We start from the raw sequence: 6000 nt of genomic DNA on the forward strand, positions 1-6000 counted from the left end.
CTCATTCACAACAGACTCCAGAATATCTATTTCCTACCCAACGGGGTAGTAAGTTTTATTAACAAGTCATGCGACTCAGATTGGTCCTGTGCCAAGTACAACAGCAACATACAGCCTAACAATCCTTACTTGTGTGTCACTCTAAAACGTCCGTGCAGCAACACAATCCATTGTGGAACAAACCATCTTGCAAACAATAATTCACATTATTACAGAAGCCAGGTGAGGGGCAGCCAGTCAGAAAAGAATTGGGCTTTTAGGAAGGAGGGGGCTTAAAAAGATAGTTTGTTTCAAACAAAAGTACTGAAAAACTGCAAGTGAGTATAATACAAGTTGTTAAAGCTAGCTTGTTCTCATTCAACTTCATTCTTTTATATTTTACATTCTAATGCTTCATAATAAATTATGATAATAGCACAAAATAAAATAATAATAATAAAATTGGCAGACGTCATTCTTTCTCCATAATGTTACGTACTATAAGTAAGTAATGTTGAACTTTTACCGGTAATTGAGAACGTTTGCATCATTGTGATTTTAGAGAAATATAGAAACTGGTTCCTCTAAATTAAAGCAACAATTGCACTCTCACGCCTTCACTGGAATTAAATCACAGGTGTTCTAGAAATTGGTTGTGGTCTCAAACTGAAGAAAACCTGCACACCCCAGCCACATTCTTTGATTAGGAACAAAGGATTTTAACATGAACGATAGATGCACAGTGACTTTTTTGTGTATTTTTGCAGCATGCTGAGCCCCGTCTCAGTACAAAGTGAAAAAGCCAATGTTAAATCACGATACAGGGCAAGGGCCTCTCCCGTGCACCTCCATTGCAGGGCCCCCAGCTGCTTTCTGTTGCTGATGAATTAGTCAGTACATGCATAATAGCACTAGAGGTAAATCAAAAGACCTCAGGGTGAAATTCAGGGCTTCTACCATCACCGCATTTGATTTGATTGTCCTTTGCATAATTTTTATGGTATTTTACCTTCACTAGTGACCGGTGTTTTGATGGTCTGTTCTCTGCCCTGCTGTCTGACTGTTAATTTATGGCCTCTCTTGGCTTTCACACAGGGCGATTTAGGCGGCATTCTGGCACAGTTGAGTTCTCACGAGACCGCTACTTCACAAATCCAGCTCTCTGCAACAACATCCAGCATCTCCACCTCTGCTTTTCCTCCCTCATTCCTCCTCCCCTATCAGCTCAGACAGATAAGTACCTCACTGAGGGCTTTAAACTGCCTCTAGGGCTGCAAAGAGTCCCATTGTTCAGCCCCGTAGACACTAGACTCTCCTACCCTCTCACAGGGGAAAAGTTGCATTTACACTATCACAGTCAGTCATCTGCCTTCACAAGGTGCATCGTTCATCAGAGAGGGAAGCCGTGTCACTGTTGCCATGCAATCAACAGCGTGACAGCTTTATAGACTTTCACAAGCCTCCTCTCATATCCCATCACAAAGCATATCTGACAAACCAGCAGAGACAGGTCATCAAACTAGACGACAGCAGCCTATTAGGGATGAGGTGTAATACTTTCTCAAATAGAACTGGTCAGCTCTTTATCCACATTTGTACTAATGCACCTTTGTATTCCCACGAAATTGCGGATTTGTTAAGTAATGACAGATTTATTTGTCTGCATATCATGTCTAGGATTGGTGGATGAGTGGGAGAGTGAACATTTTGTTAGCTATAGCTAATAGCTATGGGTGAGCTATTTTAATAGCATGGCTGTCATTCCTAAAGGACTGCTACATTTAATTTTAAGGATTTTTAAAGCTTTAAATATATACGCCCACATGTAGAAGAAAGGCAACCAGAGGGTTCAAATTGGGAACCCACTTTATTTTACAAGTTGGGCTGATCAAATAGTGCTTTAATATAGACCCGGGGAATTTTTTTTAAATAATCCCATACTTTCCTATCACCTACAACATAGAAGCATTCTGGTTAAAAACACAACACCATCTCAAAATATTTCCTGAAGCAGAATCATCATATCTTTGAAGTATATCACATGCAGCTTCTGGTTGGATTTACTTAAGCAGTTTCCTCGTCTCCACCTTGTCCAGTCCCTACATACATTTATACATAAGGTTCCTTATCACAGTCTAACATGTAGGCACATTCATGCTGTTAGACATATGACTAGCATTATAAAACCTGGCACACAATGCCACCGTTATGGCAGTAGGGTAAGTGACTGAATATTGTACTTTGTCTGTGACATGATGCTGCAAAAAGGAAGCCTTGATCAGCCAGACTTTTACAAAAGTTGAACACATGAGAAAAAACTAAAGACAACTTTGCAATGAGGCCCAGAGGCCCAATTGTGTCAGTGTGAAAGTATACTTGCATGGAAAAATATTAAATTGTGAAAAACTACCCAAACTGACAAATGATATCCGGTTGTTAAGTCTGACGTCACTAGCTGTGTCTGGGCCTAAACTCCGCTGCAGGTCCATATATCAAACCATAACTATGGCATTACTGAGAGTTGAAAAACTGTCTAAAGTCTTTCATCTTTAATAAAATGATCAGCCTTCTGCTCTACCAGGTGTAACAATTGAGTTTAACATCCAGGCATCCATGAAAACGGAATTTATGACATTTAACGGAGTTAGAAGTTAGCAGGAAGTTAGCTCGCTAGCTTCTATCTAAATACAATATAGCATGTCCTGACTGCGGGGTTTTGGAAACAAATTAAAACGTACAGCTCTGTTATCACTTCCAACATAAATGAAGACAGAAAACTAAACAGCAGTGATGTTTGTAGGGTTACTGAAGTTTGGCAAGCTGTAGCTAATGATGTGCTACGTGACCACTAGCGACACAGCTATGTTAGCATAATATAAACAAGCTAACTTTTTTTCCACTCGATAAAAGTTAACGTGAGTGTCCTCGGTGGTCAGGAACAAATGTAATCGCATGGCAGGATGCTGTAAAAGGACCAAACTTCAGCCAGGAGAACAACTGAGATAATTCATCCACAATACGAGGTTAGTCATTCATATACTGCTGCATGGGCTGGGCTGTAGTTACACCCTAAGGTTTTAAAAACTGAGCTTAAATAAATGATTAGTGGTAATAAAAGCCGAGGGAGGTCAACAGTGATCACTGACTGTTTTAGGAGCTTTTTGAGATTAAATAGAAGAAAATACAAAACATTAAACATGTTAACAACACAAAAGCCATATTAAACGCAGACTACTTTAGGCCCGGAAGTAGGATTCGTCACGTCATCACTTAACGACCGGATATGCTGACCGGAAATATTGTTAGGTACACCTGTTTGTCAATGCAAACACTAATCAGCCAATCACATTTCAGCAATTCAGTACAGTAGACATCTAGACATGATTGAATTCAAACGAACATGGCGTGAACGTGAGTTGTTGATGTGAGATGGGTTCGTCTGTGTATTTCAGAAACTGCTGATCCACAAAGTTTTCCCCACATAACTATTTACAATGAATGGTTAAGAGGAAAAAAAAAAAGGTGATTGGCATTTCTCAGGGTGAAAATGTCTTTTTTGGTGCCAGAAGAGAATTGGCAGACTTCTTTGAGCTAATAGAAAGCCAACAGTAAATCAAATAACCACTGATTACAACCAAGGTATGCAGAAGAGCATCTTCTACATAACTTGTGAAGAAGGGCCTGTATACAGTAGGTTCTGCCCTGGCACTTTGACTTTGTCCCAAATTCCAGTGATTCTGAACTGTCTGTAGGTGTCAACTTGAGTGCAGATAAGTACCTCTCTGTGTGAGCTCTATAATGGACTGACAACATATTCCCACCTCCCACGACTGGTATTTGGACAAGAAGGTGGATGGGTGGAATAATAATCTCATCGTGACAGAAACGATCTCGACTAATCACAGAAATATTGTTAAGCAGGGGCGGAGCATGGGGGTGGCTTACTGGGCTTAAGCCCGGGTTGTTTTGTCAGAAGCCCGGGGTCTTTTGGAGTGTAATTTTTTCATACTTAGATGCCTGGCTGACAACTGTATAAAACAAAAAGTACACACAATATTCGAAGCACATAGTGCACACTGTGGGAATTTACGACTGTGCGTGAATCCCCCCTGATATTGGTATGATCCGAGCTCAGGCACTAAGCGACTGAGCGAGGGGGCGGGGCAGCTGCTGCCTGTGAGTGCACTGTTTGAGAAACGGAGCCAGCCATACTAAGGAGAGCTTAAGTTTGAGCAGGTACCAAAGCAAATCATTCGTACTGTACAAATAATGTAAATATGACGGTGTATCACGAAAGATTGATATCAAACTGATCACTTGACCCATATTACGTTACTTGCTCTTCAAGTGAATCAACAAATGGCGAAATGAAAAGCCGAACAAATGCTATTTTTTTTTAGAGTCTTAGCTTACGTGTGTTTATTTCATATTTTCAGTTGTTACCCTCCCCGACTAAATCGGTTTCAGTTATGTACTGAAATATAAGAATGGACATTAGAGGCTTCTTTCAAAGAAAAAACTCAGGTAAATGTTATTTTATATATTATGCTTTGTATGTTGTTCAGTGTATTTCTATGCAAAACAAGGCTATGTCCACACGTACCCGGGTATTTTTGAAAATGCAGATTTTTGGTGGGTCGCGGAGTATGGGGGTGCCTACTGGGGTCAGCGGGGGGAGCTGGCCCCAGGGAGGGGTCACTTGCCCCTCCCTTCCTTCCCTCCCCATCTCCAGCTGCCTCCCTCTTCCCGCTCCACCACAACCACCCACACATGCAGGATCTTGGAGTAGGGGTATGTCACCAGGGTGCAGAGGAGGCCACCCCCCCGTCCCCTTCTGGCTGCCTCTGCCTCAATTTTATCCCACAACTTAGACATTCACATTACTCACACTCTCATTACACATACATATAGGATCTTGGGGGTGGGCACGATACACGGAATCCAAAGTACCATCAGGGTGTACACCCCACCCCTGGCGTCGTTGCCCACCTCTCAATGTTAAATACACGTAGACATTGAGGGCCAGCAGGAGGGACCATGCGCTTACCTGCTGCTCTCTGGCAGGTAGCTCCATGCCCTCCTGGGTTTTAAATGCACCTTAGAACACACATGCATCAACACTACAATGAGCGGGTGGAGGGAGGTTTGGAGTCTTCTCTCACCCCCATTCTCTGCGACCTGCTGGAGCGGGGGGGCTAGGAGGAGGAGTTGGCCGTCCGACTGCGGTCTGGAGTGTGGGGCCTCCCTGCTGCTGCGGAGTCGGGGCGGTCTGCCTCCCCCCACCGCAGGGAAAAGGGTAACACCACCTGGGTCTGGGTGCAGTTCCCCCCTCCAGGGGCAAGGGTACCTAGACCCGGGGCTTAGAGTACGCTTGGGGAGTGTGATCGTGTGTACAGCGTCTCTTTATGTCTGTCTCCACGTTGGTTGAGTGTGGAGTAAGTGTATATGAGAGCATGAGGGTGGGAATGGATGTTTGTATATGTGTGTGCCTGTATTTCTGTGTCTATATGTCAGGTTGGGTGTCAGGCGCCACCTCTCTGGGGACATCTTAGGCCCTCCAAGGTATGGAGGCCTATCTCCCCCTACCACCACTTCCCCTGCCAGTGGCGGACTCCCTCAGACATCGGTGCGTTGGTGGTTCTTTGTGTCCGGGGATGGGCGTCCAGGTACACACCGGCTCACTCCTTGGCGGCCGCTTATCGGGGCCTGGAGCCTGGGGCTTGCTCGGGCCACTTCGGAGGTGGGGTGCCCCCGGCCTCTCGGCCTGGGGCTCGGTCACTCAGGCACGGCTGGCTGCCGGCGGAGCTCACGGGCGCGTCACTGCAACTCCCCCTGGGTTCTGCTCCGCGGCTGCTGAGTGAGCCCTCATCTGGGACTCTCCTCAGCTCTTTCTGGGACAGTGGCGCGGCTGCCCCTCTGTTGGTCTTCCTTGGTCTCTTGTGTTCTGGGGGCCTCTGGATGTCTGGAGTTTTGATCTCCTCCATACCTGCTTCATGCCCTGGAGGACGGGGCTGTGGCCCC

Source organism: Simochromis diagramma, unplaced genomic scaffold (genome assembly GCF_900408965.1).
Source record: "Simochromis diagramma unplaced genomic scaffold, fSimDia1.1 OVJJ01000816.1, whole genome shotgun sequence".
Taxonomy (NCBI): Eukaryota; Metazoa; Chordata; class Actinopteri; order Cichliformes; family Cichlidae; genus Simochromis; species Simochromis diagramma.